The sequence below is a fragment of the Orbicella franksi genome, chromosome 1 (genome assembly GCF_964199315.1).
Source record: "Orbicella franksi chromosome 1, jaOrbFran1.1, whole genome shotgun sequence".
Lineage (NCBI taxonomy): Eukaryota > Metazoa > Cnidaria > Anthozoa > Scleractinia > Merulinidae > Orbicella > Orbicella franksi.
In genome coordinates this window covers 28,427,853-28,452,439 of record NC_138145.1, presented here as the reverse complement: position 1 = coordinate 28,452,439, position 24,587 = coordinate 28,427,853, and the positions used below count along the sequence as shown (strand labels likewise).

At 38.1% G+C, this 24,587-nt stretch overlaps 1 protein-coding gene across 2 annotated transcripts in view; it reads left to right on the top strand.

Annotated features, from left to right (window-relative positions):
• The first annotated feature begins 8,567 nt into the window (after positions 1-8,567).
• The window catches only part of LOC145501221 (uncharacterized), a 33,607-nt gene continuing 17,587 nt past the window's right edge, over positions 8,568-24,587 (top strand). Inside the window, exons 1-2 of one of the 2 annotated variants that reach the window (XM_081480740.1) lie at positions 8,568-8,631; positions 18,691-18,771. The gene's annotated coding sequence lies outside the window, so the exon portion shown is untranslated. The remainder of the gene's footprint in view (positions 8,632-18,690; positions 18,772-24,587) is intronic. The other variant, XM_081480741.1, reaches the window with a different exon arrangement.

Below are 24,587 nucleotides of genomic sequence, written 5' to 3'. Positions count from 1 at the left end.
GGCCTAAGCTAAGCAACGGCGTTTTTCATTTCAAAGTGAAAACGCTGGCTAATAGAAGTTGTGTTAAATAGAATGCTAAAACGTTTAACAACTCCAGAAGGTTGTAAAAGAACAACAGGTACACTTACAGGTAAAACGAGGTATCTCGTTTTCGAAGTGAGGCTTTTTAGTTCAGTGCAATCAAAAATTTACTTACCAGCTCAATTTTCTTTTAACCTAAAAGCAAGTGGAACAGCCAAAAAGAACTTGATCATACTTTCACCTAGAAGAAAAGGATGAATATTGGTAACCTGACTACATCATCACCCATCACGTAGATTAAATTCATAACAAATGCCGGATTATTCTTGTTAAGTAATTTTATGCTATATTTGAATACCATTTCGATGCAGCTTGTCAAAGTTAATGTACCATATTATCGATTAAACTGCTTCAAAGAAAACAGAACATAATGTTTGGTCGCACAAAGCATGCCTTTACATGTAAGTACTCCACGAGTTATTTCAAACAAGTATTGTAATCATATATTTTTTGTGGCTGTCCTATCAATTTTACAATCCTTTTCAACGCTGCCTTTTTTGGCTCGTCAACAGCTGTGACACGGCACGGCACGATAGCATAACTTAGAAAATATCGCTCAGAAGTCGTCTTAATTTTTTCCTTGAAATATTCAACAATAAGAGTACTACAGCTCGTTCTATAAATCAGGAACTAAAATAACTTTTATACCTTGGCGTTATTTGACTAAGAGTAACTTTTCTCGCAGTTATGGCGATGCCCAAAAGTGCCATGAAATATTAACAAGTCGTGGTTTGAGAATATTCAAAGAAATTTTTTATTCAGCGTCTATAATATTGTAAAATTATACATGCAACACTGAAAACCATCTTCATTTGAGTTAGTATTTCATTTGTTCGTTTCCTTGTAACCGTTCATGAAAAAGAGAAAACATTTTATTTGCGCTGGGAAAGAGGCCGACCTAAGATACCATGATATAAAAGGAGAAAATTCAGATTCACAGTTTGGCACATTTTACTTACAAAGAACAGCTTTCAATTTATTTTCAGAAGATCAGATAAGATGTCAGCAGAATTTTGACCGAATTCAGACACGCAAAACTACAATTATGGTGTTTCAATTTACACCAGGTGACTGCTCATTTCACAAGAAAGAGTACAAGCACATAGGGTACCAGAAGTGTTTCATGAGCGGTTCTCGTGTGAAAGCCGACCCGAAGCATCCCGCCACCCGTACCTCTGGTACCCATGGTAGATTGTATGCCTATGGAGTTACTGTTTGGGCTGACCTGGCTCCCCGGTTAGCCTTAGCACCCTGAACCAAACATGTCTAACTTGAAAATCTATCTTTTACCCAAAAATTTCCGAATCGAACTCAGCCTCTATCACGAATCTCTAACAAGAAGCCGTGAAAATGATAAACTTTCAATCTTAGACGAATAGTAGTATTTTAAAATTTCTCTCTGGGTTAGTCCAGTAGGCGAGGCAGCGAGAGAGTGTAAGTAGAAATCAGTTCGCACATAGAGCCGTGCGAGGTGACTTTCAGCTTGCGCTTGTTGGTGTGCTCGTCCAGTTCAAATGTCCAGAGAAAAATTGAATGAGGAACTAGTTGTAGTCAATCTTGATCCGAGCGTTTTTAGTGAAACTGTTCAGAACAATATCAAGAAGACATTCAAGATCATCGCGCTTTTACTCTTGCTTACAGGCTAGCTGTTATTGAATTAGTTGTTTGCTTCAAGCCGTGTTTTTCGAACCTTCAGACTACAATAAGCCACCACAGTGAACAAAAAATCCTGTACTTAAGTATTCTTCATTAGTTTGTAGTATCAGGTGGGAGAAAAACAACGAACGCAACTGCGCATGTGCTGTAGTGGTGTTTTTGCCTGTGTTGACATAGACGATGCATAACATGAAACTTAATTCGATAAACTTAAACTAAAAACGCTTTACTGAGCAAAAAGTCCGGGATTAAGATATAAACAACAAGAAAGTCAAGAAAGAGTCTATTGATTGTTCATAATATTTGCTTTGATTTTAAAAGTAATTTCTATTTACAAGGCTAAAAGTAAAAACCACTGAAGGTTTTCGACACTAGCTCATCATCAGGGAAAGTGATTGATTGATGTAGCTGAGAAAGCGCTCATCTCAAGCTTTCGCTGTGTTAGCTTGTGTTATCTTTGCTATCTGTTTCTATAGAACATTACTCGAGAAACAAATTATAGGAAAACTCACTAGATAAGATATTGCAGGAAGTCAACTCTAAGTGGAGCCGGTGATCGCAAAAACAAAATTAATATCAAGAACTTATAAAAAGAAAAAAAAATGTGACATAATGATTCTTATTTCCATTTGTCACCTGAGCTTGAGTGGACCAGGTCACCTACCAAAACATCCCCGTATAGGGCCGAAAGTTCAAATCAACGGTCTCGATTGAACGTCCGGGACTGACACATAATTTCCAAGGCCTCGCGAATTCTCCTTCCGAATTTGTTTTCCTCTCTAGCTATGACAGCCGCCTTACTCTCTTCCAACTTGTGGCCTGTGTCCCTAAGTCGTTCTTCAGCGGCGGAAAGTGTCAATCTAGTAGTGTTAGGTGTTGGTGTTTGGTCACCTTCATGGTATGACTTTGAAAATTTAAGGTGCCTCTAAACCATATGTACAGACTTTTGTTTAGCTTTGCAAAACGTTGCATCTTATCCTGCTTATTAAAATTTGATAATAATCAAATTGGCTATGAGCCACTCAACTTGGAAAATAGATGGTCTGTAAACAGTGACAATTTTGATGCTACTGACTTGAGGTTTCAATCCGTAGGTTAAGTTAAAGTTAAATCCCACTGGCAAATGCAACGTTAAGAGAATACACGAGGAGATGTAACACCTTTGAAAATACTCTAAACAATTATGTTGGGCGTTTTTAATTGACACTTAAGAGTGCATGAAAATATTTAAGGGGCGCACCCAGGGTAAAACATGGTAAAAATCTGAAAACGATCTCTGGCTGAAAAGATTAAAAATTTACAAGCCTTTGAGTGCCTGAACCACAGTCTTCGACGGGTGAAATGTGAATGACAAGAGACGAAGAAAAAGAAAAAAATTGAATACAAATGGGTGAAATTGCAAAATAATTCGCTCCAAAGCATACGAACGCACCACACAAGGACATCGTGGCTGAAATCGAAGCTGCCATCCGTCATGCGCCTACCTGATATTTCTAAAGATGCGGTTAGGACAAGTTCCGCCGCCATTCTCCATAGGGCACGACTGCCGGTGCACAGTAATGTTTCTAAGGAGGAAAGAAAAGTTTTAAGATGATTTCCGCAGAACATTCGAGCAATAATGGCAAAAATCAAGTTACTAAAAAAACCTCATGGCATGGTAATATTTTGAATACAGTTAAGAAGAATTTATCGAGACTTTAGCTCTCAAGCTGACCCCGCCAGGGAAAATTGAACTTGAAATTATCCATATTTAAATTAACACGGACGTTTCGCGTTAGTTGAAAACACCGTCAACACACACATAAAGCATTGTTACGAGGTTGGACGTTAACTTTCTCGAGAAGGCTTGAGAATTTAATCGCGGGTCATTTAGAGAAATGAACTGAAGTGAGTTGTTTTAAATAGTATTCCAAAGGTTGCCGCACTATGAGTATATATTTCGTAAATACTTTTTGTACTTACTGCTCGAACTTTGAGCGGAATCCATCATAAAGAACCTCAGAAGGATCAGTCCAGAGTCATAATGAAAGCCGAGAAGGGGAACTGCTTTGTCATTGATAGATCAGACTACGACAACAAGGTGGGAACCTTACTCAACGATAAATCCACCTATGAATTAGCTTCCACGTCCCCTTTCCGCCGAATTTAACTTGAACTGAACTCTATGTTACTTTCCTTAAAAAAAGAAAAAAATAGCCGCAAAAGATAGATGAATCAACCTACCGCAATCTTCACTCAACTTATAGCACACCACCAGCGATTCATGGTTCCATTAAACAACATAAAAAAGGGGACCCTTTGAGGCCCATCCTCACTACAACACGTCCAAATTTCTAACGGATATCTAATTTCCGCTTCAAAATCGTAACGGATATTCTGTTGCCAACAGGAGCCATAATCGGGGAAGGAGACCGTAAGCGCGCGCCATTTCTAGTATTGGGGTTGTCCCCATGATATCGGACAATAATTCTATTTTTAGAACAAATTGCGCCATCGCCTTCGGCACACGCGCGTACATGCTGCGAGGATTTTTGTGGATGTCGCGCGGGGGAAATGGCGTCCGAAATTCCCGAAATCTTTCATGTTTTTGGCCCACAACTCAACGTGTTTACGTCTGTTGGAATTTTTCTTAAGTATTTTCGTCGTAAGCTGCTCCAGTTTGAGTGAAGTAAGACAGTGTCGAATTTAGGTATGTTCCGCTGTAAGCTTATATATATCGCTTTCCAAGTTGTGTTCCGACTGATGCTTCTTTTACATGAGCTGTACATTACTCCACTTTAAATTTCACATATTTTGAAGATTAACAGCTTTTCCATTGCACAGCAAAAAACTAGCTGGATATATTTAGATATAGCAGAGCTTCAGGACTTCATAGTTTCCTAGCTCCTCTTGCCACACGCTTGCGAGGAATTTGCCAGTCTATCGCGACCGAAAAGTAAAACAAAATAATTGCTGGTTTGAGTTTCGCTTGAATTGTAAGCAACGCTTGATGTTTCATCAAGGCCCAATAACTTTACGTCCGCAGATACTGCTCAGTTTTATTCGTGTAAAAATCCAGTAAATTCTCTGTTGTCGATGAATGAGAGCGCCCGCCGATGCGTTTTTTTATACAGTCAGTAAACATGACAAATTATACTTCCGCTGCACTTTCGTGTGAAAGCGTACATCGAACTCAAACAATAACTCTATAGTTTTTAAATATGTTTAAGATTGATAAATGTTTGAGAACATATTAAAAGCTAAGCTGAAAATATGCGAATAAAGCAGAAATAATCAGCAAAGTTACGATGACGCTTTCTTTAATCAACTTCGAATAACGATTTCGATTTTGTTGATCGAGTTATCAAAACTCCTTGTCTATTTTCATTTTCGCAGAGTAAAACTTCACTATGCTTATGTTGAAGAAACACACATGACGTTAGTAGCCTTTTTTGCGTTCGTGAAATTTGTTGCAGCATCTCAGCACAAAAGATAACGAAAGAAATCTTTGTCAAGATTTGTTGACAATTGAAAACACCGACTCGGACTCTAAAGTGCACGAGCTGCACTATGCAAATGAGCTAATTGTACGCGTCAGACTTTCTTTTCAAAAACTTTTGCAAACTCACCAAACACGCAGAAACAATAAGAAACCATCAAAACAGGTTTTGGTTATGATTAACCATTGTCTGAGAAACTCACAAATTAACTCGATACCAGAGTAGAGAGTTTTCTTGCTATATTCTTAAGTCAGAACAAGCGCAAAAACATACGCGTAAGCTTACAACTAGCGCGAGCAGATCTTAATATTCATTCCTAGCGTGAGGTTGAAGTCTTGTTTTCGACCCTGAAAAACCCACCTTTTCCGTTAGCTCAGAGCATATAACTACATATAAGCGCCCTGGTTCGTATTCCCTGCCTTATTCCCTGCCATCGCTGTGAAAAATATGCAAGATAGTCTCGCAAGGTCTCTCAACTCTCACCATTTGATCACGCAGCGTGACAACATCCACGCGAGAGCCCCCGACATGTGCGTGGATCCGCTCGAATATATGACGTCAGGATGGCGCAATTTGTTCTAAAAATAGAAAAATTGTCCCATATCATAGGTGCGCGCGGATCCCAAGACTTTTACAGTTTCCGTCCCCGATTATGGCTCCTGGTTGCCAACTTTTAGCAGTTTTCCAGGGTAGTGTCTGATATCCAGATTGACGATAATGAAGTCTTTGTTTCTTTCGACGTCGTATCATTGTTCACCGCAATCCCTGCTGATAAAGCGTGTGACTGCATCTAGTAGAAACTTGAACAAGACGCCTCTCTTCCTTCTAGGACAAATTTGGATATTGATGACATCATCTCACTTCTCCAATTCCCCTTGTCGAACAACTTTCTTGTGTTTGGTGATAGAATTGATTGTCCTGCTGTGGCCAATCTCTGCGTGGAAGAGATCGAGGAATCTGCGATTTGAAATTCATCTGCTTCCCCCAAAAATTTGGGAAAGGTACGTCGACGATAGCTTTTGCATCATTAGAAAGGGCGGCGTTTCAGCTTTCCATGACACATCGAGTTCAATTGACAGGAACATTCCATTCGCAAGCGAGCTTGAATGTCATGGAAAGATCTCCTTTTTCGACAATCTGATCTCCCTAAGAAATGAGCCACCGCTGTTGATGTTTATAGAAAGCCCACTCACACAAACAAACACCTTGATTTTAATTCTCATCACAACAGTAAACATAAGGCCAGCACAGCAGCAACTCTTTTGCACAGAGCCTTAAATTTACCCAATTCTTCCGAAGGGAAAAGGTGGGGACTTAGTCGAGTTCACGCAGCTCTGGTGTCCAACGGTTGTCCATCTAAATTTATTCAAACCATACAGACTAACAGAAACTGATCCTCGACAAATTTATCCTCAGAAGAACTTGTCGGAATGTTTTTCAAGATGGTTGAACCAACCGAGTCGCGAAAATCTTTCGCTTCTCTTCCTTACATTAAAGGCGTAACCGAACCTTTGACATGCGTGATCAAAAAACATGACGTTACAGTTGAAAACAAACCATTGACCACCCTACAACAGCAGTTCCCGGCCCCGAAGTTTCGACCTTCGCTGGATTCGCAGATAAACGTCGTGTACAAAATTCCTTGTGCCGGGTAACCCGAAAACACTGACCCCCGGTCCATGCACCCCCACTACCGACCGGGTTCGCGGACTACCAATGGACCGGACCGCCTCTACGGACCACTCCTTAAAATAGAACAAAAATAAGAAATAAATATTTCAGTTACTGATTGTCTAAATAGATTACTCATGTCGGCGAAATTACATTGTACAAATGTAACAGACCTGGGTTCAGGCTCGGGCGCAGTTTATATCATTACACCTTGCCAGTTCCTTTGCTGTGGCCATACAGTATAGAGCGTTTTCATTGTCACGCAATAAAAAATCGTTTTTATACCAGACACCTTTAACAAAGTTGCCTGGACAACTTAAACGGTGTCTAGCATAAAAACGGCCATTTCCAGAGCCTAGTATGACGCCGTCATGTTGGTGTTCCTCCGTGGTACACCAATATGGCGGCCGGAAAATAGTGTTAACATCCGGAACTTTGGTTATCTGGGACAGTGATTATCTGCACTGAACAAATAAACATTTAAATAAGCACTTTTTCAAATACGACAACGTCTTAAATGGCTAAAAATCACGAGATACTGATACATATTTTTTGACAAACTCGATCGTAGCTTTAGTCACGCACCAAATGCAAAATGCGCTGGTTTCCAAACGAAAACCTTTGGTGGTTCTTTAGTCTTGGATTTAAGAATTTGATGACGACACGTGAAAACGCACTACATGAAAGATAGAGAAGCCTTCAGGAAGCCTCCGGGAAGCCTCTGGGAAGCCTAGAAATTTGTGCTCTTTCCCCTCTGCCATTCTGATCAGCCCATTCTCCCGTGGGTTCGTGAACTCATTCCAGGCTTCACAATTTGCTCAGCGGAATCACAGATACAAACAAGCTTAACGACCTAAAAGCACATCCTTCATAGCCAGATTGAGCCACGAATGGGAAGGTAACAACTTTCTTTCTTTTTGCCATCGCCATCTCCTTATGCTGAAAACAACTTTTAGGCCTTTTTTTATCGGCGGGAGAGGGGGTTGGGGGGGGGGGGGAGTGTTAAAAACCCAAGTCTGTTAAATTTGCACAGTGTAACTGACTCGAAATTTCAACGACACGAGTAATCTATTAGACAACCCATAAGTGAAATTTTTAGTTATTATATTTACACTGTTTTGGGTTGGTCCGTTGAGGGGGTCCGTAGGGGTAGTCCATGGACCGGCAGGGTAGTACCGGTCCTTAGTGGGGGTCCAAGACCCGGGGTCAGTGTTTTCGGGTAACTCAGTTTCAGCCAGAGACCGTTTTACGATTTTTACTGTAGAGCGCGGCAATATGGGTGTCTCTCAAGCTACATTTGCTTTATTTGATTGACTTCTGAAGGAAACATTCTTTCGCAGACAGAGTTTTTTCCGCTTTGTCCGACTCTGGGGACAAAATGTGTTTTGTAGACCACAAACCTTTTAGAAACCGTAACCACTGACCTAGGGGTATACGGGCTCAGTGGTAACTTATGTCTTGTGCTCGACCTTTTGTTCCATTCATGTTGGCTGTTGGTGACGTGTTGTTCTGTTTCGTTCACCACTGACTCATGCTGTTTGCTTCGGATTCAGGAACTTATTCAGGGGTAAGGCTGCATCGTGTGATCGCTAAACGTGATTGATGCTCCCTTTTCAATGTCAGCAAGTGTAAGGCTAAAGAAGCCGTGTATATATTTTAAAATTCTTCAGCCTCTAGTGCCGCAAAATATGGGCTAGACGATTGATGTGATCTGTCAGACGATGGATCACGCGACTTGAATAAAGTAAGAAAGCTATATATTAGCTATTTGATTATGGTATTACTCGGTGTAAAACCATTTAAGCAATTGCAATGTATTAATTTGTTCAGGGCTGAAACATTGAGCCACTTCTAAGATATTGCATAATCTTGTTGAATATTGTACCCAGTAGTAGCGAACAAAGTGCTGTGTGAGTCTATGCGTGGTTGGTCTCTCTGTCTTTCCTATATTTCATTGAGATGGTTATGGAAGGTTATGGAAATTCGCCTGCCCTGTGGCTCATGTTCCCATCCAGGGAGCACCCCCATATTAAAAGGTTGGGGATGCTCATCGGAAAATTTCAATTAAACCAATCTCGGTAAGGCTTGAGCTTTATTAGACCCCTAAATGATTCCACTTAAAATGAAATAGACTTCTGCTGCTCAGAAAAGGAACCTGTGCTAGTAGACCAGACTCGAGACCGGCAGAAATCGAGCCCTAAAAACGGAAATGGGAGTGCTTTTTAATTATTACTCCTTCTACAATCCCAGACTAAAAAGTTGGGACACAAAGCCCACTTTTGATGTAAATAATCAGGTGATTTTTTCCCTTTTTGTTGGAAGAGACACAATATTTTCTAACATTGATTACGGGGCATGGGGAATTTGTGATACAGCTTGCATCCCAACTACATTTGGCTGGGTATGGCAAGCCGTTTGTAGCAAAATTAAATCCTTGCAATATATATATGTTTAATCCTTTAAATAACGGTTTTATTTAAAGATAGAAAAAGGCATTCAATCCAATGGTAAATAAAATTTTTGGTTCAATTCAATCTTTTAATTTTCACGATTCAATCCAATACCTGGAATATTGATTCAATCCAATACCTAAAATATTGATTCAATCCAATACCTGGAATATTGATCAATCCAATACCTCGAATATTGATGCAATCCAATACCTGAAATATTGATTCAATCCAATACCTGAAATATTGATTCAATCCAATACCTCAAATATTGATGCAATCTTCCTGGGCCGAGCGCGGCCAACAGGAACGAGAGTAACTGAGCACTAGAGAGCACTGAAAACATGGCGGGCGAAGGAGAACTAGATTTAGAAGTTTAGTTTCCTAAGTTTCTTGCAGACATCTTGGATAAAACGGAAATAATTTTTGAGAATTTTGACTCAGAAGTTGGAATCATGGAAGACCATTTCGTAAAATTCCTGTTGAGGTGCTCGAGGAACTTTGAGGACTAGGATTCATCTGGACAACGATAACAAAGATGATTGGAGTTTGGAGATGGACAATTCACAGAAGATTGACAGAGTATGGCTGAGAAGATATGAGGGGTTTCAACAGCTTACCTGATAAGGAACCGAAATCATTCAAGAGTATGGATATAATTTCATTGCAGGTTTCTTTAAGTCCATTGGGTTACGGGTTCAACGGAGAAGAATAAGAGAAAGGCTAGCAAAATTAGATCCCCAAAATACTGTCTTGAGATGGGGTGCGTAAATTCACTTTGGCATCTGGATGGACATCACTCTCTGATCCGATGGAAAATACTAATTCGGCTGTATAGACGGATTTTCTCGGAGAATAATGTTTTTGAAATGTAGTGCCAACAATAAAGCAGAAACAGTTCTTGAATTGTTTCTGGATGCCGTTAAGAGAGACGGAGAATTTTGGCCTTCCAGAGTACGAGTAGATCATGGTGTTGAAAACGTTGGTGTGTGCGATACAATGGAGCAGGTTAGAAGAGAGGAGAGGGGCAGCTTCACTGCAGGGCCATCGACACAACCAACGAATTGAAAGATTGTGGAGGGATGTTTCCGTTGTGCTTCCCACTTGAACTTTTACACTTTTTGTAGTATGGAATTGTCAGGCATCCTGGACACTGATAATTCAGTACATCTTTCCACCTTACACTTAGTTTTTCAACCAAGGATAAACCTTGCTCTTTGCCAGTTCACTGAAGCTTTCAACCACCAAAATGTAAGAACAGAAAAAAAACTGGTTGCCATACCAAATGTGGCTTAATCATATGATGCAGCCTGAAAACCCCCTTTCAAATGGAAAGTCATATGATTTTGAATACTATGGTGATGATCCTGATGGTCCAACTCCATTGGACAGTGATAACAATGTTGTAGTTGAAGAAATTGACCTGGGACAACATGATTCAGTGCAGTCATTTGTATTGGAAAGGCTAGATCCCTTAAGATAATCAAGTCAAATAGGAGTAGACATCTTCCAAGAGGTTCTAGAACTAGTGACTGTTAAACTTGGGCAACTGACAATTGCATAATACTACATATGTGTGGGCTGGGTAAAGAAGATTATGGCCCTTAAAGTATTTTGGCAACTCAGTTCACAACAGAAAACCTCACCCTGTATCAAGTAAATTATTTTCTCATCTTCCTTTTCATTGATATACAAAACTCAGAAACTGCTTGAATTACAGAATGCCTAACTTCTAGCAACACAACTAAACTGAAGAGAAATCAGGGCATTTGATAACTGCCATGTGCACTACTCTGCCTTGTAGATTTTTCAGGTGCTTATCAAAACAGATATTAAAATGTTGCAAGGTTAATTTGTTATCTTATTTTCAAAAGTACCCAGGACACAAGACTAACCTCTTGGTGCACTGGCGTAATGGCTACTAACAGGACTCATGTCACTAGCCAAAACTAACTTTGCACCAGCCAGCCTTTTTGATACACAGCTTCACTGACTTTTTTATAAGAGTGGTCAATCTTGGACATTTCTTGTTGCATCTAAAATGTTAATAATAATCACTAAGAAAATTTCACTCCCACAAACACGAATCCTGCTTTTCTTGAATATGCTTATGTTCAATCTCTGATGTACTTTTATCAGTGTTGCCATTTTCTTTTATCTCCCTTTAATAGTTAAATATTTATCATATGCTTATTAAGGCAATTATTTCCACGAAATCCACTCATAGTTTCCCTGTTTTCATTAGTTTCTATTCTCTTCAGTTTTACTTTGTCAGGATAATTCTCAATTTTGTTTTCATCCAGTAGACCAGTACTCCATTCCATCATGATTGTCACAATGGCTAGTGAAAGTGCAAAATCTACTATTCAAAACTGAAATGTGTGGCTAGTTGGCAGTAGTGTTAGCCTTGAGCCCTTGGTACCCGATATTATTCACAACAAATTGGTGCCATGTTTTTCATAGAATATCAAGAAAAACATCGTTTTTACGAAAGAAGTACCACGTGTGGGTTAAATAATGCAAAACATGAGACAACAACATTGAAAAACTTAAAACACATCCCAATGTTCAATGATTGCTGTCTTGTAAAATGTAAAGGTTCTTATTTCAAAAATAACTTAAAGCCAGGTTTACACAAGCAGTTTTTGTGAGAAACATGTTTGACTGTGCACACGGCACAGCAAAAATTTTGTTTACAGTTCAAAGTTTAGTGTGCCAGTAATGATTGGACAGCAGAAATATGCACAATACCAAAGACCAATGTGGTAGCAAAATTTGCCACAGTTTATGTTATTTGCCACAAAAAGCTAGCACACACAGCTTTTAATAAACAAATATGTTTGTCACATAAAAATTGGTTAACTTACATCTACAAAAGCGGCAGTAATGGAATCTAAATTTTCCGTGTCCCTTGTGTCTCGGTTGTAGCAATGTCTCATTTACCTAAGCACACTAATGGTTTGATCAAGAACTTCGGCGTGCGCTTCTGCAACTTCTGAGTCAAAATTCTCAAAAATTATTTCCGTTTTATCCAAGATGTCTGCAAGAAACTTAGGAAACTCAACTTCTAAATCTAGTTCTCCTTCGCCCGCCATGTTTTCAGTGCTCTCTAGTGCTCAGTTACTCTTTTTCCTGTTGGCCGCGCTCGGCCCAGGAAGATTGCATCAATATTTGAGGTATTGGATTGAATCAATATTTCAGGTATTGGATTGCATCAATATTCCAGGTATTGGATTGAATCAATATTCCAGGTATTGGATTGAATCAATATTTTAGGTATTGGATTGAATCAATATTCCAGGTATTGGATTGAATCAATATTTTAGGTATTGGATTGAATCAATATTTTAGGTATTGGATTGAATCAATATTCCAGGTATTGGATTGAATCGTGAAAATTAAAAGATTGAATTGAACCAAAAATTTTATTTACCATTGGATAGAATGCCTTTTTCTATCTTTAAATAAAACCGTTATTTAAAGGATTAAACATATATCGCAAGGATTAAATTTTGCTACAAACGGCTTGCCATAGCTGGGATTGTCTGAAAGAGATGTATGTGGAATTTTCCAATGAAGGTAACGCCAGTGATTGTCATGGCGTCATAATATTTTAGAACTTGATTTCGGGTCAATGACATACACTTTGTTTCTGGAAATTGGAGAGGACTTTTGTACGTTAATCTAGATTAAGATTCAGTGCAGATATTCGTGGAATATAACTCATAACCTCCTGTAGCAAAACAAAATTTGCGACTTGCTTCAAGCAAAATGGCATTTAAGGGAAGGTTAGAGCTCATGGAAATATCATATTGACCAAATTGCAACAAAAATATCGAAAATGACAGGAGTTATGGCTAGGGCTAGACATTTGTCTATTCAAACACTGAAGGCAATTTATAACACAATGGTGTATCCGTATCTAACATATTGTAGCATTATATGGACAAGCACTTACCCAACCAGGCTAAAATCATTGTTCACCATACAGAAAAAAATAGTAGGAATAATGGCTTTTGCAAAATATTGAGATGAATGCAAGCCTCTATTTCTAGCTCTTGATATTCTTAATATACATGAATTGAATTTGTGTTTGATAGCACCCTTTATGTACTCGTACTTTAATAATAATCTACCAGAATATTTTAAAAATGATGTTAGATTAAATGAAAACATACACAGTCATGATACTCGATTAGCATCAAATATTTTTATTGATTACAGAAGGATGCACTACGGAAAATTTTCATTAAAATATAGGGGGCCGCAAATTTGGAATAATTTACCCAACAATTTGAAAATATCAAAAACATATCATTCTTTTAAGAAAAGCACAAAAGTTTATGTACAAAATCAAAGTATTTTACATTGTTAGAATAGTCATGATGGTAGTTATTTGAAATTCCAGGACAAAACCTATATAACTGTTACAGTTAGTTTGATTATTCATCTGCTCTTTTCAATAGATTATAAATTGTAGATAGGGGATCTTCATAGAAAAGCTCAATTAGAGCTTGCTAAAATCTCCAGCCATTATATGTGTTTTATTAGCAGATAATCAATTCTAGAGAAATCAATGCAAATGCAATATAATGGCCATTAAAAAAAAAAAAAAAAAATTAAGACATTTTCCAGGATTGTCAATTTGCAGAGTAGCAGATCTTTGTGTTGTTTCATGGAATAGTGTTAAATAAATTGACTGAAACCCACTGAAATGCTTATCTGTGTACAGTAATCAGGTATATCACCATCACACGCGACACAACAACTTCTGGGTTCCATGTGTTAAATTAACATGCACAAATAACCACAATGGTTAACCACTTGAAAGTCAGCATTTTGCCACCTAACCTTCCCTGTTCTTCCCAATTGGCAGAAGGTTAAAAAATTTCCCTCTTCACATTATTTGAAATGCGCGATGGAAGCAATTAATTTTGGTGGTAAAATAGTCGAGTTTGACGCTTGAAATATTGTTAACCGTTTACTGGAGACAATAAGTCAACCACATAACTACCCTTTCTATTTCAATTGTATACTGTGAAAAAAAGAAACAAAAAAAAAAATTGTATACTCAATTGGCCACTCCCCATTGGGGCTTTTCAGGACCAATGTAAACAAACAATGATAAAGAGATATTGAAATAAACATAACTACATGTAGGTTAAGAGTCTCAACTGGCAGGAGGCAGGCCAGTTGGCTATTTCCAAGCGCAGCTGAGAAGTTGAACTCGGGGCTACTGAGAACAACATCAGCTAGCAGTCAGAATGGGATTTGAACGTGGGACCTACGGATTTTAAATCTGGCACTCTAACCACTCGGCCAGGCTGCCTTCCTAAAGAATTCAGATCGGTTAACCATATAAACCTTCTCCCAAAGCTTTCTTTTGCTAGTTCTTGATCCCAGACAATCTTAAATGGTTTTTCGTAATTCCTATGACGCCAAAAAAGGTATAATTCAAATGACATGAAGCAATTTGGAACCAACATATTTTATCATTATGGTTAATTCTAAGGGTTAATTGCTGCGGTTAACCCGGTGACACTTCTGAAGCCAAGAACACACCTCACTTTACACACATTCCGGTATTTGAGGGGAAAACAAAGAGAGACATGCATAATTTAATCTCGTGTAGGTAGCAGCAACACTTTATTGCTGTCCACAGATAGACTCTGCGCAACAGCGAGGACAAGGCAAAAATATCTACTTGCTTGGTACCTACTGTTTCAACCGAATTTGCATCATTTCTGTTTCGGACAAATCAACCACCGCTCTAAAGACATAGACGAGGTCATCTTTTTCAGTGCAGGAAATAGAAACATTCTTTTCAAACACAATATCTTATTCAAAGTTGGATTTTATGGGCAGGCAAGTAGGCAGTTTGCCCCTTGAGAGACAACAGAAGGTCATGTCATGGATTAATCAATTGCCTACCATAGAAGGTCATTTAAAAAGATGACTATGTTTTTTTAGTGCCTACTCAGGTAAAACTTGCCATTGCATGGTGTTTTTTTTAGTAGCGCTCGCTAGCTGTACCTGCGAGACGGTACAACTCCCCTGTTCTCCAATTTTTGGTAGAGCGAGTGGTGAGACTTTTTTTAAATTCTTCTTTCAGACAAGTCGAGACACGAAGCAAGTCCTCCCCTCCCCCCACTTTCAATGTTGATAATCAGGTGTTTTTTTCCCTTTTTGTTGGAAAAAATGTGACATTTTCCAACATTGATTGGGGGGAGTGGGGGATACGTGATACAGTTCAAGTGTCCCAAATACTTTTGGCTGGGGTTGTAGTGCACTGTAGAAGATACTTTGACAGCTTAAAATGTGGCGTTTCATCATGAACACCCTAAGTGAGAGCAGAGTACTAGATTTTTCTGCCTAAAGGAGACAAAAAGCATTCTGGACCTTTTCATGTGGGAGTTCCCCTGTGGTTCCCACAGCTTCTTTTTGTAATTCTCTCAAATTTCCTCTTGTGTTCTTGGAACTGGATAGAGACATGGAAAATGTCTTCTATTTCTCAAAGAAATATGCTTTAAAATCTGGGGGACCAATTGATTATGACAGATCAGATGGAACATTTGTACCAAATTTGTACCTATGGAAACAATTTTTCCCTCCAGGGCACAAAAAAGTAGCTGCAAAAAGTAGGTGACAATTGGGTGGTTCCAGAAAATATCCAGACTTATACCACAGGCAGCTTTTTTTAATTCCAAAGGCAATGGGGGTTCTTTGAACTGGAAATCCAAAGGTGTGAGGGGTACTTACTATTTGAATTCCGAGAGCATTGGGGGGGGGGGGGGGGGGAGGTTCTAGAGGTGACAGACAAGAGTTTGAAAGCACAATTAATGAACTGACGATACTGCTGACTTTTTTCTTTTTGTTTGCTTGGTTTTTTTTTTGCAAGATGCCAGACAAGTATCAATTGGTCACAAATTTGTTCACGTTCATTTACAGAAATGTGATAAAATCTCAGTGTTTCAGCCAGAAAATTTTTCCTGAAGGCCAAAGTGGCCCCTGAAGACCTTTTTTAGGGGCCAATTTTTTAGGAAAGGGGCCAATAAATTGAAAGCTACAGAAGGAAAAATGTGTCAGGGTACCACGGAAAATAAAGCAGTTTATTAGGATCTAGGATAAAATTTAATAGTAAGTGCTCTTTGAAGTGTTTCTACTCAATAAATTTCTTTTGAATCAGATACTATAATCCGTGCATTACAAGAGAACATTCCTTAGGCATACATGACATAGTCAATGATCTAGGGTTTGCAATGCATTATAGGGCGATTTCAAACTTAGAAGTTTTTCCGATGTGAGATAATCAATACAGCAGAGCAAAAAGATGGAATGACTTATTTTCTTATATTGGATGTTTTAGAAGCAAAGATCTTTCAATATGATTGTCTAGAAGGACAGAATGTGTGTCAAAATAACCGGATTGATCGTCAACCGAGAGAAATGTAGTCGCCATTGCCGTGACTAAACCAGAATTTTTGCCGAATTTTGGTCGCCAAGGATGAAATGTTAGTTACATTGGTGACCGTATCAGTCGCAATTTCGAGCCCTGGGATGATTTTTAAAATACTACGCCTGGTTAAGCCTGTAGTCTTGTAAAAGAAAAGGGCCAAATTGGCCCTTTCTTCGTTTTTCTGGTGGCCATCTCTGATTGCAATGCGGGATTCCCGCAATGGCGCGCTCTGGCGCAAACACTGAAATCTCGTTTGTACATTGTGCTCCAGAGGCCTTAAAGTTGATAAATTTCTTGTCAGAAAATCGTTTGCGACAAATGCTGACCTGTCGTGGTTGTTTATTATTTTACTATGCACCAGCTATACATATTCATAATGGTAACTGAACTGAGTGGAGTGCAATTTGGTTTGAAATCATACCATATGATTTCAAAATCAAATGAGTGTGCAGCACAAGTTTGATTTGAAATCACATGCACTCCACTCAGTTCAATTGCCTCTTTATTACATCCATTTTGAAATCGCACAATTTAATGGCTGAAATACAAGAGCTACAAGATTTTGGTCAGTATCAAAATTTGCCCCCAAAAAGTTGCAAAATTTGCCAAACAATGGCTTTTTTGTCTTTCAGTTTCCTGCAACGTGAATAGTTTGAAATAGCCTTGAAATCTGATTGGTTGCTTTTTTTAAGTATTACATTCTCTTTGGTGAGGATAAAGATGCAATTTAGGGCCAAAAATAGTGCGATTCATGAATAGACACCCCGCTGAGAGCCAATCAGATTTCAAGGATAACCAGTGTTTTCAATATGGATGTAATAAATTAAAAAATCCACTATAGTGGTATCTGAACAAGTGAATATTGTTCGTAATATCAAAAGTGAATTTGGCAGGATTTACCCACAGATGTTCTAATATCCATAGTAATTAGGGCACAAAACAATTGAAGTTCTTTTTCTCCTTTGAACACTGGTTTAGTCCAAAACTAGTTGCAAAATTGCGACTGAAGAGGAGGAAGTTTTAGTTGCGAAAACATTTAGTCACGAATGCATGTGATCTTATTGGTTGCAATTTCAAACCCTGCAGACAGTTAGTAAGCATTCTAGAAAGATGTAAAAGTGTAAAATCTCTTTTGTTGGAAGTCTTAGGGAGTCAAACTAGAATTCCAGATGGTTGAAGTAAAAATGAAAATCCAGATTTGGGGGGGGGGGGGGGGAGGGGGTTAAAGATTTTGTAATTGAGAGGGCCTGGGGGTAGAGCATTTTGGAATTTGCGAAGGCAAGGGGGAGGGTTAAAATGTTCATGCTGCCCATGATAGGGTATGGATATTTTCTGGAATCACTCATTTTACATGTATGTATGAGACAAATTTAAAGTGCCACTAACCCCGGAAATTTTTCTTTGCTAATATAAATTTCCTCCCTCTCCTGATCTCCACTGTGAAAAAATTATCCTTGAAGCTATTTTCATTAATTTTGCACAAATTTTCAAAGTTTGTAAAATTGCCTGTTTCCATGTTCACAACCAAGGAATAGCGCAGAATGGGATGAGTTGTCTTCTGACGTCATTTTGGGAATAACTACAACATTTTGTTTCTGAGAAGAATATATGCACACATGCGATTGTGTGTGTCAAAATTGTTGCAGAATGCAAGGAATATGCGTTGTTGGAGGCTGTACATGTGGCAACACAGGATGTGTAGGATAGAGTATTCCCCTTCTATCAATACCTCTATCCCAATGAAACTCGACCAGAAACAAGAAAAAGACCAAAGAGGTGGGCTGATCTGTGCGAAGCTAAAGCTGGGGAGCCACTGAGGATTTCTTCGATCTCGGATTCACCGCTACTGTAAAAACCTAGAGATTTTCATGGCCTGTATATTCTTTTTTTTCTCTAGTGGAATATGGGATAAGGTGGAAGCCATCTGACTATTCCGTGTGCAAATGATCCTTTGAGTCCCAGTTGAAACTATATATAGGTGAGGAAATTACACAGTAAATTATAAGCGCAAATTGCGCTTTATGTACTCAAAATAGAGACTTTTCTAAACAATAGTAAACAAAGCCTACTTCCTATAACGACGCGAGGCTTCAAACTGGTGAACTAGCTATGTATGTATTTGTGGATTTTAATAAAAACACACGCATGCCAGAGGTCGTAATCCAGCCGTGTTTCTCAATGGCCATTCCAAATACAGAATTGCTTCGTTCTTTGAGCTTTGTCTTTGAGGAGCAAAATATATCTAAATTACAAACTTAGAGTGGATCAAGCATTTATAAAATAATGTATGAGGAAAGTGAAACAAATGATTAAGATTCAACTCTAGAGCTACCAATGGAGATTGTTGTGCTGAAAGAAGAATGCCCTTGTCAGTCAACCGAAACCCAAACTAATAAGTCAAGAACTCCCAGATTATCACCGTACGTAAAATGGATGCTTCATTCAAAATAACAGTGCAGTAGAAATGTATTCATTGAACTGATACTATACTGAACCTCTTTTCAATATCTTGTCAAAGGATTTTCCATGAGTTACTAGTACAAACATATGCAAATTTGTGTAGCTTGTGTTCATACACAGTAATTGACCATGCATATACTATAGTCGGTCGAAAATAATGAAGTGAAAAGTTACTTCACCTTTGGATATTGTTTGCCAGCATCTCTGCTTATCTCTTATGTTAAAACTATTTCAATCATTGACCTGGAGAAGTACATGTAGGCAGGAGTGGACTTATGATGACTGCATTGCATTTTAACTTGTATTTCGCGGGAAATTAATGTTTGAATCTAAAAGTGTTTTGAAACTCCAAAATCTGCACGTTTCTTAAAGTCAAATTACCAAGAACTCTTTTGTTCGTTGACATCTTTATAACTCTTTAAGAGCTGTAAGTTAACTCTTCAGCCATGATTTGTACCTTTATAACCCAAATGGAAGGGCAAATTGTCGATCCTGATCCTGGCCTAAATTACAATGTGGCGATCTTGACTGCCAACCCATACTTCAAAACAGAACAAAAAATATATACATTGCAGCCATCCAAATTGTAGCTACAATCATGGACAAAAGCAGTTGAGACGCTCCCTGAAAAAAACCCTGTTTTGTTGAATGCGTGCGTTTTTTAATCTCCAATTTTCACATTTCGACCCCCTCTCCCCTTTTCAATGTTGTAGCCATGTGATCATGTCCACGGAGCATATTTCAACATTGAAATGGGGGAGAGGGGGGTTTGGCTATCTACAAAAAAGATTTTTTTTTTCAATTACGGAAGGATGCCAATAGAAAGCCTTTGTTTTGCTCAAACGTGTCAACACTTTTGTCCATGATTGTAGGCTCTGAATTGTAATGCTCAATGATACAGTTCTTTCAGTTAAAAATTTTGCTGTGATAAAATATGAATCACGAATAACCCAAAAATGTTTTGACAGCCCTCGAATCTCAGTCAAAAGTCTCTTGAGTGTTTTAGCCCGGTTTCTGAAGTGACATTACTAGTAGCCTGACGTAGATCCCACTTTGCGTGGTCGTGAACCTAGAAATTACATGTTCACCGCCTGTAGAGATGCAGGGATTTTATCAATTGAGATAATTTTTTCGCTGAAGTAATCAGGGCAACAAGTAGATTTTATTAAAGGAAAAAATATTTTGGGGCTAGTAGCACTTTAACTCTACACCAGATCTTACTGTCTTGTTACCTGGCCATGAAATCCAAAGTTTTAGGACATGCGGGAGCAACTTCTTTCTGATAGGAACTGCATGCTACAGTGCATTAATTAGATGTTGTTTTCTAAGATGTTGATTTGCTTCATAACAATAATATTGTTGAATGATTACCTGAGCCTTAAATGTATTTGTAATTACTCAGTTTTGTATTTTTGTGTGAAAAGATGCAGTGTTTATCATTTTTAATTTGTGAATGTGAAGAGCTCTAGACCAGTATGAGTGAGTTTCAACAGTTTGTTTGGGAAAAATCAACTTGCTCGGTCAGTCAGTTGTAATTCTGAGACTATATTCCACATTTAAATGAGTGGTGGAAATTTTGAGCAAAATAGTAGCCTCTTTGCAGCTGACAATGAGAATCTCAAAAGCAAGGATAAACTGATCTTTTGTGTTTGGAGTTAGACAAGAGCTCCAGAATTGAGGGCTGTTGTGGGTGTACAGTTCGATACATCTCCATCAATAGCTTTGGCAGAATCATGTTCAGAGTAAGTTTCAAAGTGAATTTAAATTCGTAAGTTTCAATGTGAATTCAATATAAATTTTAAATGTATTTTTTCCACAACTTATTTCACATTTCATTACTGTCTCATTTTTAACTTGGAAAACATTTATATTTTCCAAGTTGCAGTGGTGGGACAATTTCACTCCATCACTCCTTCACTCCTTCACTGTGTCACTTCTTGTTAGACATTTGGAACCGGGGGAGGGGGGGGGGCGCAACTCCCATATGAGAAGGACAGGGATGCTCGTTGGAATATTTGAATTTAATCCTAAAGAAGACTAATGTGGGCATTGCTTGAGCTTCATAAGACCCTAAAAGATACCACTTTAAACAAAATAGGTTTGATTACCAGCCACTGCTCAAGAAAGGATCCCGCACGCACTTGTAGACCCAACCTGCGTACTCAATTGAGAGATCAGCAGAAAACAAATGAGAGTGTTTCTTTTATTATTATTTCTTCAAGTGCACCCTGTAGGATACTTTGACAGCTAAGAAAGGCGACGTTTCGTCATCAACACCCTAACTGAAACCAGAATCCTTGATTTGTACCTGAAACGACGAGCATCCCCGACCTTTTCACATAGGATCCTCCCTCCCCGGTTTCGAACATTGCGCTGTCCAAGGCCGTTTTACAGTCAATTTCACCAGGTGAAGTTAGTTATTCTTTGAATTTCTGACACAAGTACTCAATATCTTACTGCAGAAATGATCTACATTGAATAGATTTTCAGTCGCACAAACGTTTTTGTATATAGAAGCTAATTATATAAATAGCTCATTTCCTGAAGGTGTCCGCTTATACAGGTTTAACTGTAGTCAATTGCTGAAAACTGAGGAGATATTGAAAATCACAAAATTGATGAGCTGTATGAATTTTCGAATTATGATTCAAGCCATAATTAAAAGTTTTGGATGATTGACAGACAAGAGAATTGAGGAGAATTCGAACAATGCGTTTTGCTATTAGTTATACAGTACTGTAAATAAATACAAAGTCAGGAACTTCAAAGATGAATACGGAAATGATGAAATGATAATGAAATGAAATGATTTGAACAAAATAGTTGATAAATAGAAAAAAAAAGACATTTCACAAGACTGGGAGTTCAGCGGTCGCTAATATTGCCTTGGAAATGGAAGGGAAAAAAAAAGAGGAAAGAAAAAAAAAAGAAGTTACTACGACACGGGCTATTTGAATTTGGTAACCCATCCAAGCAGTAACCCTGGCGAACAGGGTTAACTTTGTTGAGTGGACAAGATGCGGTGCTGCCCTTGTGGGATTATGACTCTGCACTGGATAATTTTTCTTTTATTTCTAAGACCTCTCAAAAGGTAACGAAGAAAGAAAAAAATCACTGATATCGCCCGGGAAAATAACAAACAAAAAAAAAAGGAATGAAAATGAGACTCCGATTATACTTGCTTTGCTGATCGGACAAAAAGCCGTACATACTCTCTTTAATATTGTCTTGGAGAAGGATCACCAATAACTTCATGAATGTTATCAACGGTGTTACATCTCCTCGTGTATTATCTTAACGTTGCATTTTGCCAGTGGGATTTAACTTTAACTTAACCTACAGATTAAAACCTCAAGTCAGTGGCATTAAAATTGTCACTGTTTACAGATGATCCATTTTCCAAATTGAGTGGCTCATAGCCACTTTGATTTTCATCAATGTCACTATTCCATAATTCAAACCAAGTGTAGAGTGTAATGCAATCAGTTAAAAGGTAACACAACAAAATGCACAAACAACAACATAGCATAATTAAGGGGGGGCACAGCCCTGTTGCAGGTTTGACCCGACTTCATGATAGGTGTACAAACTAAAAGCCTCACTTATTCCCCCATTAACGTGGGAATAAAACAAGAATATTGGCAGAGCCTTGCTTATCTCCCCGGTACAGCACAGGCTGGATCACACAAGATAAAGACCAGGATATAAGATGGCAAGACACTAGCAATGCCAAAGCTTGGGGGAAGATTCGCTACACAGACTTATCCAAACCACAAGGAGTGACCCCATTTTTTTGGCAAATAACAAGTGAGCTTGTTAGCAATGAATGGGGCTAACAAATACATGGGCCAATCTAGAAGAAGCTAAGATATTTTACTAGATTACGCAGCAAGATAGAAGTAAAAATGCAGACATGAATAGTGTTTGTGCTAACTACTAGAATAATGGAACATTCATTCGTGAATTGAGCATTCAGTATTGTACTCTTGTTTATCCTACTGGATTGCACGACGAATGAAAACAGCCTAACCCTCATGTTCCATTAACAGCCCTTTAGCAACCAGTAAAAGCATGGTATATTTAATAATAATAGTAATTTACCAATTTATATAGCACATATTTACATATTCTGATCAATAGCGCTTTACAATCACCATAAAAATAAAATAAATTCATAAATTATAAAAACTACTTCTTAAAAAGATAAGTCTTAAGTCGAGATTTAAAACTGTCAAGTGATGTTGCTTGACAAAGCTCCACAGGTAGGCCATTCCAGAGTTTTGGAGCTGCTGCTGAAAATGATCTGGCTCCCAATGTTGTAAGCATCTTTCCCTTGGGATGGTCCAATAAGTGCTTACCAGTAGACCTGGCTTTAACATTTCTATATTTAACTGACAGATTTATTGCACAGCCATTAAATTAATTGGTGTGAGTTCAAAATGCTTGCATTTTGCATGAGAGATATTATCTTTGGGAACTGCTAAATTTTATTGTCGTTTTAATTAACTTGAAATCTAGCAGCAACAAATACTGCAGTCTGTTTTCAGTCAAGGTTGAAATTATTTGCAATTGAAGAAAAGCAGTTTTCTGAAGTCCGTAATTACAGTATGTGTGAAGCCTGAAGCCAGAAACAGCAATGCAATAGCAGGGAAAAAAGTATATTAACTGAGCAATCAATCAACAGGGAGTTTGTTTACACCACAGCTAATGGAACACCTTTAGAAATCAGCTTTTTGCTAAACATTGCAAGTAAAAGAGAAAGTTTTTGTGTAACAAGTAAGTTTGAAGTATGCAAATACTTCATTACATCTCTCAGTTACCACACATGCTGTGATGGGTCAATTTAGTGGGCCGTTTTCTATAGTATGGCCACCTAAAATAAAAATCTGTTTTTGTTTCCAAAATGTTTTTTTGATTTATTGCCAAGTGTTCTTAACTTTTATAGCAAGTAAAAGTTTAAAACTTTCTTTTACTTTAAATTTTGTTTTAATTGTTTATCATTCGCTAGTGACTTAACAATGATTTCAAATTGTCTCGTTTTACTTTTGATGTGGATTGGAAATTTGAATTTGTTCAAGGTAAATAGAAATTGTTCCTGAACCCATCAGACACACAGTAGAAATATAAATTATAAATGTTTTGCTAACCTCGTCTTCTCGGTCTGTACTGTAAGTTACAGATCCTTGTTTTTTCTGCCTTCGATTTATGGCCCACACACTTTGCGTTCGGGCTATGAGTCAATGGGGGGAAAAGCTGGCCATAACTTACAATACGAACCTGGAACTCGCTTAGTAAGAGGTAAATACATTTTTAAAATTTTTTTAAGTTGTAAAT